This window comes from Schistocerca gregaria, chromosome 4 (genome assembly GCF_023897955.1).
Source record: "Schistocerca gregaria isolate iqSchGreg1 chromosome 4, iqSchGreg1.2, whole genome shotgun sequence".
Taxonomy (NCBI): domain Eukaryota; kingdom Metazoa; phylum Arthropoda; class Insecta; order Orthoptera; family Acrididae; genus Schistocerca; species Schistocerca gregaria.
This window is the reverse complement of record NC_064923.1, coordinates 32,666,543-32,681,849: the sequence shown is the minus strand read 5'-3', so window position 1 is coordinate 32,681,849 and position 15,307 is coordinate 32,666,543.

The window sequence follows — 15,307 nt, the reverse complement described above, 5'->3', positions numbered from 1 at the left end:
TGTCTCACCACATTTCAGGCTGTTTCCTTCTCACATTTTCTTGCAAGCATTGCAATACATCCTGATAGTACCATCGATTAACAGTTTGTCCATTTGGCATGAATTCATGATGAACTACACCTTAAAAATCAAAGAGAACTATCAGTGTGACTTTGACATTTGACCTGACGTGACAAGCTTTTTCTGGTCTTGGAGAACCTTTCTCGACCCATTGTGAAGATTGAACCTTGTTCTCAACATCGTAATCATAGACCCACGTCTCATCACGCATTATGATTCTTTTAAGGAACATCTCGTTATCATTTGTACGATCCAAAAGCTCTTCACAGATTAAAAAGCAAAGAACTTTCTGGTCTTATCTCATGAGCTGTGGGATGAACTAGACAGTAACATGGTGCATTCTAAGATACTATGCCAGGATTTTATTACATGATCCAACTGATCTGTTACATTCTTTTACAATCTATCAAACAGTCAGTCTTCCATTGGCATGCACAATTTCATTGACATTCCTGTAGTCTGTAGACATCGAAGGGCATCCTGAATGAGGATAATCTTTAACTTCTGTCTGGCCATTTTTAAACCATGTGAATCATTCTTAACCCCGAGAATGGCTTAAGAATTCATCACTGCTGGCTTCCTGCAACATTAGGTGTGTTTCGCGCAAAATGTAATGCAGACGCTTTGCTCCTTGAACTCTGCCATTTCAAAATTCACAAAGTGTGTAACACAATGTTCTACATACAACACAACAAAACTTCTGGCAGTTACACATTAAACACAGATGTGTCCAGGAATGCCAGCTGCATTTTGCTCCAACACAGCATTGGCACACAAATATGAATGTTCTATAATTTTTTGAACAGACCTCAAATTTAGACGTTGTGGTGTCAAACAGATCTGACATTATCAGCGGTGTCAATGTAGAGCAAGAATTAGTGGTCACAGTACCATAGCAACAGTGGTTACTAAAGTTAATAAATCCATCAAACGAGTGGGAGAGTGTTTTTGATAGCAAAATCAGATAAGTAGTTGTTAGCATATCAGGATTAATTCCAGTATGATGTATATAGAGGAAATGTGGCCAAAGCTTAAGCAGATTGTAAATTATGCCTTGGAGAAGTATATGCTGCATAAGTGAATTCAGGGTGGATAAGACCCACACGGTTTATTAACAAAATTCAGAAACTGCTGAGGAAGCAGAGACTATGGCACTCGTGGTTCAAGAAGGAATCTGTAAATGACAACAGGCAAAATTTTGTACAAATTTGTGCATCTGTTAAAAGATCGAAGCATGAAACATACAGCTACCACTGTCATATATTAGCATAAGATCTTGCGACAACCTGAGGAAATTGTGGTCCATAATATCAGTTGTTAAGCAGGTTGAAGGCTTCCTATCGAGTCACTCCTTGACTTGTCTGGTGTGGCAATAGAAGAGAGCAAAAGGAAACCCGAAGTTTTAATCTCACATTTAAGAAAGCATTCATGCAAGAGAATCATACAAACATACCATTGTTTGACTATTGTACAGAGTCCCATAGGAGGACATAGTAATAAACATTGCTCGTATAGAGAACAAACTCATAGCTGAGAACAAATAGGTCCCCTGGCTCAGGTGGAATCCCAGTTTGGTTTTATAGATATTACTCTATTACATTGGCCCCTTATAGAGACAGAGGCAAATCTCTCGCCCAATGTGAAGTCCCAAATGACTAGAAAAATTGCAGGTGACACTTGTATATAAGGAGGGTAAGAGAATGGGACCTCAAAATTACAGACCAATATGTTTAATATGCACAGTGTGGCCCTTGCTGCATCAATAAGAAAGCAACCTCCCATCTGCATTTCCCCCTCCACCAAGATCAGTTTACTGCATAATTCTTGAACATATTCTGAGTTGGAATATAAAAAATTTCCTTGAGACAGAAGAGCTTGTGTTTGCAGTTCAGCACAGATTCAAAAAGGACTACTTATATGAAACTCAGTTAGTTGTGCAAACTGTGGGTGAAGGACAACAGGTGGGTACCATATTCCTAAATTTCCAGAAAGCCTTCAACACAGTGGGCCACTGCACATTGTTGACATAGGTATGAGCATACCAAATAGGTTCCCAGATATGTTAGTGGCTCAAAGACTTCTTAAGCTGTAGAACCCAGTACATTGTCCTCGGTGGTAAGTGTTCATCAGAGACAAGAATATAATCAGAGGTGTCCAGGGCAAGTGTGGTAGGTCTGTTCTTGCTCTCTGTATACACAAATTTCTGATGAACAGGGTAAGTAGCAGTCTGCATCTGTTTGGTGATGTGCTGTGGTGTATGAAAGGCATCATCATTGAGTGACTGTAGGTGTATAGAAGATGACTTGGAACAAATTTCTAGATGGTGTGATGAATTGCAGCTTGCTCTAAATGTAGAAAAATGTAAGATAATGTAGATAAGTAGGAAAAACAATCTTGTAATGTTTGAATATAGCATTAGTAGTGCATTACTTGACATAGTCACATTGATTAAATATCTAAGAGTAACACTGCAAAGCAATATGAAATGGAATGAGCATTTAAGGACAGTAGTAGAGAAGGTGAATGGTCAGCTTCAGTCTATTGGCAGAGTTTTAGAAAAATGTGTGAAGCAGACCTCCTGTAGGATACTGGTGTGACCCATACTTCAGTACTGTACAAGTGTTTGGGATCTCAACCTGTTCGAATTAAAGGAAGACATTGAAACAATACAGCGGCAGACTGGTAGATTTGTTACTGGTAGGTTTGATCAACATGCAGGTATTACAGAGATATTTCGTGAACTCAAGTGGGAATCCCAGTAGAGAATACCACATTCTTTTCACAGAACACTATTGAGAAAATTTTTAGAACCACCATTTAAAGCAGACTGCAGAACGATTCTACAGCTGCCAGCGTATATTTCTCGCAAGGACCACTTGTACAGAGGTAGTGATACAGATAGCTGTACCGTAGGTGCAACCACAGTGGAGGGATTCTGTTGAGAGGGCAGACAAACATGTGGTCCCTGAAGAGAGGTAGCAGCCTTTTCAGCAGTTGCAGGGGAAAGAGTCTGGAGATTGACTGATCTAGACTTACAACACAACCAAAATGGCCTTACTGTGCTGAAAAAAAGGGGGGGGGGGGGCAAAAAAACAGCCATAATTTTTCCCAGTGGTATGGGTTATAAATTCGAAATCAAAAAGATGTAATGCAGCAGAAAGTTTAATAAATACTAAGAAAATAGGAGTGCGAGTATGCTACTATGAATAGCACAGTAAGCAAATTATTGTAGCCAAGATAGACACCGAGCCCATGCCCACCACAGTTGTGAAAATGTGTATGCCATCTAGCTTGGCTGATGATAAAGAGAATGAATAAATGTATGATGGGATAAAAGAAATTATTCAGATAGTTAATTGAGGTGAAAATTAAAATAGTGGTGGGGAACTGGAATTCGATAATTGGAAAATGAAGAGAAGGAAAAGTAGTACATGAATATGGATTGGGGGAAAGGAATGAAAGAGGAAGGCCTAGAAGAATTTTACTAAGAGCGTAGTTTAATTATCACTAACACTGGATTGAAGAAACATGAACGAAGGTTGTGTACTTGGAAAGAGACCTGGAGACACTGAAAGGTTTGAGGTTGATTATGTAATGGTAACACAGCAATTTCAGAACCAGATTTTAAATTTTAAGAAATTTATAGGTGCAGATGTGGATTCTGACCACATTTTGTTGGTTATAAACGGTAGATAAAAAGTGAATCAATTGCAAAAAATCTAGGAAATTAAGGTCATGCGACCTGGATAAGTTGAAAGAACCAGGTGTTGTTGAGAGTTCCAGAGGGAGAGTATGTTAGGGAACAGAAGAAAGGAATATCCGTTATAATTATCTGGGGTGTTATGCTGTGGTCGGTTGATGAATTCCATGTCAATTCCCAACATTTCATCCCCATCTGTGGAGGACATCTTCAAGATCTTGAAGATGTCCTCCACAGACGGGGACGAAGCGTTGGGAATTGACACAGAATTCATCAACCGACCACAGCATAACAGCCCGGATAATTATAATAGTCATGACATTTTTGGCTGTGGAAGTCTACATTTTAGTATCAGAAGAAAGGAATACAGTAGAAGAGGAATGGGTAGTTTTGAGAGATAAAATAGTGAAGGTAGCAGAGGTGAAAAGGCAAGACCTAATTAACATCTTGGTCGAGCGGTTCTAGGTGCTTCAGTCTGGAACCGCGCGAACACTATGGTCGCAGACTCGAATCCTGCCTCGGGCATGGATGTGTGTGATGTCCTTAGGTTTAAGTAGTTCTAAGTACTAGGGGACTGATGACCTCAGGTGCCAAGTCCCATAGTGCTCAGAGCAATTTAAATTGACATCCCTGGATAACGCAGGAGATACTGAACAATGGAAAATCCAGGATGGAATGTACAATATTATGAAAAGCAGTTTACCATCCCCCACCTTTACTGTGCTATCTCTCCCCCTCGCCACCCTAACCTCTTCCTTACCCCCACTCGGTTGCCTCTCCCATCACGCGTTCCTGTTCATAGTTTGGCTTCAGCTGCCAAAGACTGTGGTCATGTGTGCATTAGTTGCATTTCTGTGTGTGTGTGGGGGGGGGGTTGTCTATTTTTGAAAAAGGCCGTGTTGGTGGTAAGCTTATTTTGTGACAGTCTTTTTGTTGTGTCCATCTGCCACTCGGCATCTCTGCTATATGGTCAGTAGCAACTACAGGAGATACAGAAATTAGCTGATGAAATGAGGGAATACAAAAATGCAGTAAATGAATCAGGTGAAATTAAACACAAATGTCAAAAAAATGAGATTGACAGGAAGGACAAAATGACTAAGCAGGAATGACTAGAGGAAAAATGTAAGGATTTAGAAGCACATATCAGTTGGGGAAAGATAGATACTGTCTACAGGAAAATTAAAGAAGCCTTTGGAGAAAAGAAAAAAGCAGCTATATGAGTATCAAGAGCTCAGATGGAAAAACATTCCCAAGGAAAGCTGAAAGATAGGCGGAGTATATACTGGGTCTGTAAAAGGCAGATGTATGTGGTGGCATATTATAGAAACATAAGAGGAGTTAGTTCAAGATGAGATGGGAGGTATGATACTATGACAAGAATTTGACAGAGCACTAGAAGGCCTAAATCGAAACAAGGCCCCAAGAGTGGAGGACTTTCTGTCAGAACTAGTCCTTGGGAGAGACAGCTGGTGTGCAATATATATGACAGGCAAAATACCCTCAGACTTCAAGAAGAATATAATAAATCTAATTCCAAAGAAAGCAAGTGCTAACAGTTTAATAAATCACGATTGCAAAATGCTAACACAAATTCTTTACAGAAGGATGGAAAAATTGGTACAAAACATCCTCAGGGAAGATCAGTCTGGATTGCAGAGAAATGTAGGAACATACGAGGCATTACTAACTGTATAGCTTAAAGAGATAGGTTAAGGAAAGGCAAAGCTACATTTATAGCTTTTGTATGCTTAGAAAAGCAGTTGACAATGCTGACTGGCATAGTCTCTTTGAAATTCTGAAGATAGCAGAGATAAAATACAGGGTTGAAAGCCTATTTACAACTTGTACAGAAACGAGACAGCAGTTACATGTGTTGAGGGGCATGTATCCCCAACATTATTCAGTCTGTACATTGAGCAAACATTAAAGCATACCAAAGCAAAATGTGAAGTAGGAATTGAAAAAGTTTGAGGTTTGCCAATGACATTGTAATTCTGTCAAAGACAGACGGGGCTTGAAGAGCAGTTGACTATAAGGGGCAGTGTTGTGAAATGAGGATATGAGATGAACATCAACAAAATCAAAACAACAATTATGAAATGTAGTCAAATTAAATCAGTTGATGCTGAGAGAATTAGATTAGGAAACTAGGAACTTAAAGTAGTAGATGAGTCTTGCTATATGGGCAGCAAAATACCTAATGATGGATGAAGTAGAGAGGATATATTGGAAATGGTAAGAAAAGTGTTTCTGAGGAAGAGAAATTTGTTAACATTAAATATAGATTTAATTGTTAGCAAGCCTTTTCAGGAAGTATTTGTATGGAGTGTACGCACGTATGGAAATGAAACATGGACAATAAACAGGTTAGACTAGAAGAAAATAGATGCTTTTGAATTGTACTGCTACAAAAGAGTGCTGGTGATTAAATGCGCGTATCATGTAACTAATGTGGGGGTACTGAACAGAATTAGGGAGGAAAGAAATTTATGTACAGGCTGTCTAGAAGAAGAAATTGGTTGATAGGACATATTCTGAGACATCAAGGGATCACCAATTTAGTTTTGGATGGAAGTGTTTGTAGTAAAAATCATGAGGGAGACAGAGATGAATATAATCAGATTTGGAAGGAACCAGGTTGCAGTACTTATTCGTAGATGAAGAGGCTTGAACTGGATAGAGCAGCACGAAGTGCTGCATTAAACCAGTCTTCGGACTGAAGACCATAACAAAAAACAACAGTGGGGGCATACAGACGATTTTGAGTGGAACAGGAAAGGAAGTGACTAGTACTGGCACAAGGCACCCTTCCCCATTCAACAAATGGTGGTTTACTAGGATGTATGTCAGACATTATTGTAAATGTAATAATATGAATTTCGCACCCTTTAGTACATTGGGTTTCAAAAATCTAGGATCCAAAATTAGCAACACAAAATCAGAGGAGGAATTACAGAGTAGTAATGGGAGACTTTAACGAAAAAGTAGCAGAAAAACTAAAAAATGATTCTTCCATAGGAATCTCCTGCTGCATCAACAGTAATGACATATCAAATGTTAGTAGAATTTGCTGAGGGGAACAATAGATTTGTCTTAAAAATTCTTCCAGGAGAATAGCAAGAACCAAATGGAACTAAATGTTAAGTGCTACATTGTATGAAACAGTAAAAAAATTATGCAGGGTGTGACAGACCAAAATCAGTTCAATATTTCAAGTGATCATTGGCTTAATAAGATACACAGCACAACTACATACAAGCAGATTTTTCGGGCAAGAAGCAAATTAATGAAATTTATTTAATAATAGGCAGTTAAAATAGGTCAAATTAAGCAAGAAGTTTATCATGAAGATCATACCTACTACATGAAAGCTGTAATTATTTAACAAAGATACAGTGTTCGTGATAACAGCAAATTTTGCCAATATGAAGAGAGCAAGAGAAATGAAGGCACTATTATAGAGACAGTGTGAGTTTTACATAAACAGTAATAGGAATGTGATAGATTATACCGAATTTTTCAAAATCATCCATAAATGTCTTTCAGAAGGTGAGAGACAAGTTAGTGAAAACAATGTATGAGAAACAATTGAAGATTTTAAAAAAACAGAAACCTACTCATATCAAAGTAAAATTCAATCAAGAAAACTAATTACTTCAGAGACAGAATTGCTGACCAGGAGGTGAAATATATGGTACTGCCGATAGACACACACACACCTTTATTTCCCCCCTCCCGCCCCCACTGCCATCCTCCCTACTAGCAGGTCTTTCTCATGCTGGGCTCTTGTGTGACCTGTTCTTCCTTTGGGTCTTTCTCATGCTAGACTCTGAGTGACCTGCCCCTCATTTTTATACTCTCTGCTCCCTTATTTATGTTTTGCATCATGGAGGTAAGTATTGGCCAGCAGCCCAAAAACACCACATATTATCAGTAACTAATGACAGGAGAAAAAACTGTATATGTTCCAAGATTCCTTTAAGAAGTTGAATAGCTTATGAAATGAATCAGAAACATAGGTAATTTAAGAGGTAAAATAGACACACAGACCTTGGCACTGCAAAGCAATGTGTGTGCCTTGACAATACGGGTAATGTGCTGTAGGTGCAACCACACCAGAAGGGTATCCCTATAGAGGCCAGATTAATGTGTAGTCACTGAATAGTGGCAGTTGCCTTGTAAGGAGTTACAGGGGCAACGGTCTGAATGATTGAGTCATCTAGCATTGTGACACTGTGGCCTCACTGTGTTGATTCAGCACATGACCGAAAGCAGTGGGAAGCTATAACTGTTACAAACAGCTCTGTGTGGCTTTATGATGATGGTGAAACATTCAGGAGGTAAAATAGTCTCCCCTTTCAGATCTATGTGTGTTGACTACGTGGGTGTTCTGTGGCTCGGAGTGTCGAATGTTAGAGCCAGTAATAAGATAAATAGATTAGAGAAAATAAAATAAGAAATAGAGAGATTTAAGTTAGAACTAATTCAAATTAATGAAGTGTGAATTGCGTAATGAATACCAACCTGGAATTCTGTCAACAAAATAAACCATTTACCAGTGTTACAACAGTTGAAATTTTGCATCAAGTTTTTGAGTGAAACATCAGAGAAAGTGTAAAATTATGTCAGATTTTGCATAACAAGTGCAAAGTCTTACATGTTCAGCAAACTAGATAGTGTCATATCTGAGTGAGAAACCTGAAACATTAAGTTCTGCACAGGAGCATATAGAAGAACTATAGTTCAAGTTTAAAAGACTAGTTGACCTTGTACTTCATAGATATGTACCTAGTGATGGGAGGGGCCCTCCATAGTATGCAGCCACCATAAAGAAACGGCAAATTTTGCTTAATACATATAAAATAGAGAATAGGGCTATAAATAGAGAGTTGCAGAGTGAAATGTGTTTAGCTGTCAAGAGGGGTACGCATCAAGCCTCCAATGACAACCGTAGCAGAATTTTATCGAAAGATCTCTGATAAATACCAAAGAAACTGTGCTTGCACATAAAGTCTGTTAGTGCACCAAATGTAGTGTCCAGACACTTGTGGATGAGACAAGAACTAAAATTGAGAGTAACAAAGCTAAAGCAGAAATCTTGAACTCCATTTTCAAATGGTGCTGTCCCAAGGGAAATACAGGAGTCAAGTATTGCCCTAGTTTAATTCTCGCACCACTGGAAACATGAGTGACATAGACATCTGCATTGTTGACATTGAGACACAGCTGAAACGGTTGAAATTGAACAAATCTCCAGAAAACAATGAAATCATTATCAGATTCCTTATCAATTTTGCAGCTGAATTAGCCCCTCTTTTAACTATAAAATACTGTAGATGCTCAATACGAAAAGCTGTGTCCGCGAATTAGGTGAAAGCACACGTTACATACATCTATAAGAAGGATAGCAGAAATTATCCACAAAACATGCATTCGCAATCCTTGGCATCCATTTCTCAAAGAATCTCTCAAACACGTTCCGAGTTCAAACTTACAGATATTTTGAACTGAATGATGTCCTCAATGCCAACTAGCAAGTGTTCTGAAAATATCGATCGTGTGAAACCTAACTGGCATTTTTCTCGTGTGATATCACGAAAACAGTACGTTGAGGAAATCTATTAGATGCAGCATGTACAGACTTTTTGAAAGCATTAACTCCTTACCACAACTCCATTTTTTGTTTTAAATATTACCATATAGGGTAAAGGAAAGCAGTCATCAATGCAAAGATAGTTTCGAACACCACAGCTTCTTATTGGGCACGGACGTGTCGGAGGCGGTACGCTGCTGCCTTTCTCTGACAATTGAACTAACTCACGCAGACATTTATACGGGGATCTACAGTTTAGAATGCTGCAACTCAGCATTTTTCACATCGACAAATATTGACACTGGTGAAATAAGTGCTAAGTAACACACAAGTATCTAGGATTGATTGAGGGGGAAAGGAGGGGACGTAGCAGATGGAATCTTCGATCAAACTGACGATTGTAAGGTAGGGAGGACACAGAATAAATTTCAGGCGTGCCCTGAAGAAGTGTTCTTGAACCCTAATTAATGACTAAGCCAAAAATATTAATAAGAACCTCAGACTTTTCCCAGCTGATAAAGTTATGTGTAATGAAGAATTTCAATGCTTCAAGTATGTATATACTAAATTTATTTTAAAAATGTAAGTTACAATACTACTACCAGGAGAGAAAAGGGCAGGAGATGCTGCTTAAAACAAATGACATTTGTTTACAGCATTGTTCATTAGCATTTTTCTTACCTGTTGTTAGTTTTAACATGTTTGTGAATGAATGATGTGTTTTTCTCTTCCTTTTTCTGACAAAGGCTGTGGTCTGAAGCTAATGTGTAGGTGTCTTTTAATTGTGCCTAACTGCAACTTGAAGTGTCATCTGTACGGTAAGATGCAGCGTGTGTCCTCTCCTTACACTGTTGATATTCCAGCCCAGAGTTCCCATTGCTTGTTCTTAATTTTAGCAATGCAAATCAGAACAAAAGCCTTTCAAGATTAAGCAAGATGAGTTTGAAATTTCAGCCCACACTTTTGTGTCCAACTTTTTGAGCACTTTACTATCCCCTGACATTATTGGTGTTGTTGCAAAAGAATTTCTAGCTTTCTTCATAGCGGATTAGAACTTTTGTTTTGGAGTTACATCAGGGGTATGGGAGTGCGCATTTGGATGTCTGTGTGGTTGGCTGTGCGAATATGCATACTTTTAGTAGTAGAAAAAGAGCAAGAGGTCAAAAGCTGTACTACATTCATTGTAAGAGTAAAACTGATTCAAACATTACACCATGTATTTGGTGGAATCTCATTGGATTTCACTTCACATGAAGTGGAAGCTGAGTTATCTCGAGTACAGTTGAGTACAATAATGGGGATACATTTTGTGCAGTGCATTATGTGCACATTGACTGAGCAGTAATACGGGACGACAGCTTTACCGTCGTATTTAACTTAGATCGAACGGGTCAGCCAGCTGGTCTGACTGACTGACTGGCTGTGGTGTGAGCGGTTGCAGTTAAGAAGTAAAAAGATGAGCAGAGAAACAATATAGCTTTGACTGTCATTTAATATTTAAACCGAATGAAGTAATATTCGACAAAATTGCAGCAGTACCACAAGCTTCTTAGGGGACAGACAGAAATTATAGTATGCTCTCAGGCTTAGCTGATGAATGAAAATTCCTAATTTAAACCTGGGGTCATTTTTCTGCATGAACTGTATGTGACTTGAAAGCCTATTGCAGGAATTTCATCATATAGTTAAATATTGAAACCACTGAAGGTGTTACACTTAGTCAATCATATTATTGTTTGAGTTTATAAGTTTCAATTGACGTGCGACTTTGCTTTACCAATGTTTGAACCACTGCCGGTTCGTGTCACCACGCACCAGTGCAAAATAGAGAGATATTATGTGTCAATTTAAAAATGGAAACCACGTGCAACAAAACATGGACAGCAGGTTGCTGCAATGCACTGTAGCGTGTTCCTTCAAATTTGCCCATCACTTTCAGGTATTGTTGCTGCACATTGCAAAATTGAACATGATTTTCTGAATGCTTGAAAATATGATCATTGCAACTATGGTTAGCTTGAAGTCAGTTATGGTAAACAGATTTTCTAAAAGCAAATTGAATGAGATTTATTCATAAAATTGTTTATGCAAAATATCAGGTTTGAATTTGTTTTGTAGAAATTTAGGAAGCAGTTTGTAAATAGTGTTTTGCACAAAGATTTATGTTCACAATGCCGTTAATGAAAGAGATATGAGCAGCCAAAGTTAAAACTTTATTCACAGCACGATTTTTCTGGCTGGTTTGCTTCAATTTATGTAGCATTTTTAGTTCGCGGCATAAATTTAAACCAACTGTTCTAGCCTTCTTAAAACACATTTTCTCAAAAATCATCATCTTTTCGATGATTTTATAGATTACTGAAAGATAGTAGCTGAATGTAATTTTGTATTCCATATCCTTGTGCTAACAACCTGTTGTGTATTAAGTTCCATGTTCAGTACTTGTTTACTCTATGAGGTATAAGAATCTGAAATTTACATCTTTTTCATGCCACATTTTTCACACTAAAATTTGATTCAGATTAGCTGGCATTGTTAGACCACATTGGATCATAAAATACTTCATCTTTTTTCTTCTTCCTTCATTTAAAGCCATGATCTTTGTAATAAGCCCAGTTTGGAAAGTTTTATAGAACACAGGATTTTGCAAAAATAGATTGAAAATACCACATTTTCTATGTTTTTGCAAAATCTTCAACTTTGCTTTTCATTTATTCATTATTGAAAAGTCTTCCATAAAATAAACTTTATATATATTTCAGAATAGTGTGTTATTAGGTTACTACATGGAAAGTTTCATGTTTTGTCATACCTTTAGTTCCTGTGACACAAGAAGCCAAACTTCAAAATTTTCTATGGCACCATATTTTTCTGACTATTCAGCCTAAATTCTTCTGCCTAAGTATGACTTGTAAAATTCTTTTCATTATTATTCATAAGAGAATGCATAAAGTTGTGCAATATATTCAACTTGCATTTCTTCAACAAAATATTGCCCAAAATACAACAGTTCAAAGTCACCAGAAATCCACATTCGCTCTGTGCAAAGTCCCACATGAGTCAAATCAGTGACTGTGTCTCACCTGGTACTGCTTCGACGAACATTGAACTTTACCATGTTCACATAAAATTTGATTGAAATCCATAAATCCATGATGGTCAAGCCTTGATTCTTAAGTGAGTTGATGTGGAATGACCCCTAACTGTTTTAAGGCCCAAACCTGATGAATCTCTTACAAGTACAAAGCCCAAAAAATGTTCACTAGTATATGTCATAAGTGTCAACGTCAGTAGAATTCACATTATCTACATCTACATCCATACTCCGCAAGCCACCCAACGGTGTGTGGCGGAGGGCACTTTACGTGCCACTGTCATTACCTCCCTTTTCTGTTCCAGTCACGTATGGTTCGCGAGAAGAACGACTGTCTGAAAGCCTCCGTGCGCGCTCGAATCTCTAATTTTACATTTGTGATCTCCACGGGAGGTATAAGTAGGGGGAAGCAGTATATTCGGTACCTCATCCAGAAACGCACCCGCTCGAAACCTGGCGAGCAAGCTACACCGTGATGCAGAGCGCCTCTCTTGCAGAGTCTGACACTTGAGTTTGCTAAACATCTCTGTAACGCTATCATGGTTACCAAATAACCCTGTGACGAAACTCGCCACTCTTCTTTGGATCTTCTCTATCTCCTCCGTCAACCCGATCTGGTACGGATCCCACACTGATGAGCAGTACTCAAGTATAGGTCGAACGAGTGTTTTGTAAGCCACCTCCTTTGTTGACGGACTACATTTTCTAAGGACTCTCCCAATGAATCTCAACCTGCTACCCACCTTACCAACAATTAATTTTATATGATCATTCCATTTCAAATCGTTCCGCACGTATACTCCCAGATATTTAACAGAAGTAACTGCTACCAGTGTTTGTTCCGCTATCATATAATCATACAATAAAGGATCCTTCTTTCTATGTATTCGCAATACATTACATTTGTCTATGTTAAGGGTCAGTTGCCACTCCCTACACCAAGTGCCTATCCGCTGCAGATCTTCCTGCTTTTCGCTACAATTTTCTAATGCTACAGCTTCTGTGTATACTACAGCATCATCCGCGAAAAGCCGCATGGAACTTCTGACACTATTTACTAGGTCATTTATATATATTGTGAAAAGCAATGGTCCCATAACACTCCCCTGTGGCACGCCAGAGGTTACTTTAACGTCTGTAGTCGTCTCTCCATTGATAACAACATGCTGTGTTCTGTTTGCTAAAAACTCTTCAATCCAGCCACACAGCTGGTCTGATATTCTGTAGGCTCTTACTTTGTTTATCAGGCAACAGTGCGGAACTGTATCGAACGCTTTCCGGAAGTCTAGGAAAATAGCATCTACCTCGGAGCCTGTATCTAATAATTTCTGGGTCTCATGAACAAATAAAGCGAGCTGGGTCTCACACGATCGCTGTTTCCGGAATCCATATTGATTCCTACAGAGTAGATTCTGGGTTTCCAAAAACGACATGATACTCGAGCAAAAAACATGTTCTAAAAGTCAACAACAGATCGACATCAGAGATATAGGTCTATAGTTTTGCGCATCTGCTTGACGACCCTTTTTGAAGACTGGGACTACCTGTGCTCTTTTCCAATCATTTGGAACCTTCCGTTCCTTTAGAGACTTGCGGTACACGGCTGTATTCACTATAATTGTCATTTGCTCAACTCCAGAAACATCTGCTGTACAATCCAAAATTGTAGTATAATGTTTAAAAGCTTACAGTAAAGGCAATATTTTGTTTTTAATTTTTTGATGGAGTATGTGAATTTTTTGTTCTGTGACAATATTATGAAAAGGACACATTGCTACTCACCATATAGTGGAAATGTTGAGTCACAGACAGGCTCAAGAAATAGACTGCTGAACAACTAAACTTTTGGCCAAAAAGCCTTCTTCTTAATTAGACAAAAGACAACATTTCCATTGTACAGTGAGTAGCACCCTATCCTTTTGGTGATATTGTCATTATTGCAGCCTGGATATTCCATTATTTCATGTTGCCTATTTTTCCCCAGATAGTGGTGAGACTTACTTTCACCACTAGTTATACTCATTATATGCACTTGTAGAACTGAATCAAATGTTCCAAATAATTCAACGAACTTTAAGGAATTTCCATTGTTGTGATTAAACAGTTCGTATGAAGTTGGTGTCAAAGGAAGTCACTTTCTAACCGAAAAATGAATAATTTCTATAAGAGTTGCGATTACACCTTTCCAGTGTCAGTTTTCTGCATTCAGTGTCTGCAGATTAGATTAGATTAGATTAGATTAATACTTGTTCCATAGATCATGAATACAACACTTCGTAATGATGTGGAACGTGTCAGGTTAATAAAAGATGTCAGTACAAGAAATTACATTACACAAAATATTGCATGACACTAATGATTAAGTTTTTTTTTTTTTTTTTTTTTTTTTTTTTTTTTTACACATCTAAAAATTCAGCCAATGAGTAGAAGGAGTTGTCATCTAGAAATTCTTTTAATTTATTTTTAAATGTTAGTTGGCTATCTGTCAGGCTTTTGATGCTGTTTGGTAGGTGCCCAAAGACTTTTGTGGCAGCATAATTTACCCCTTTCTGTGCCAAAGTCAGATTTAACCCTGCATAGTGAAGATCATCCTTTCTCCTGGTGTTATAGGTATGCACACTGCTATTACTTTTGAATTGGGTTGGATTATTATCAACAAATTTCATAAGGGATCCCTAGATCCTTAAATAGATGTCTGCAGGATGACCGTGGGTGGGCTCCAGCAATTATTCTGATTACACGTTTTTGTGCAATGAATACTTTTCTACTCAACGATGAATTACCCCAGAATATGATGCCATACGAAAGCAGTGAATGAAAGTAGGCATAGTAAGCTAATTTACTGAGATTCTTATCA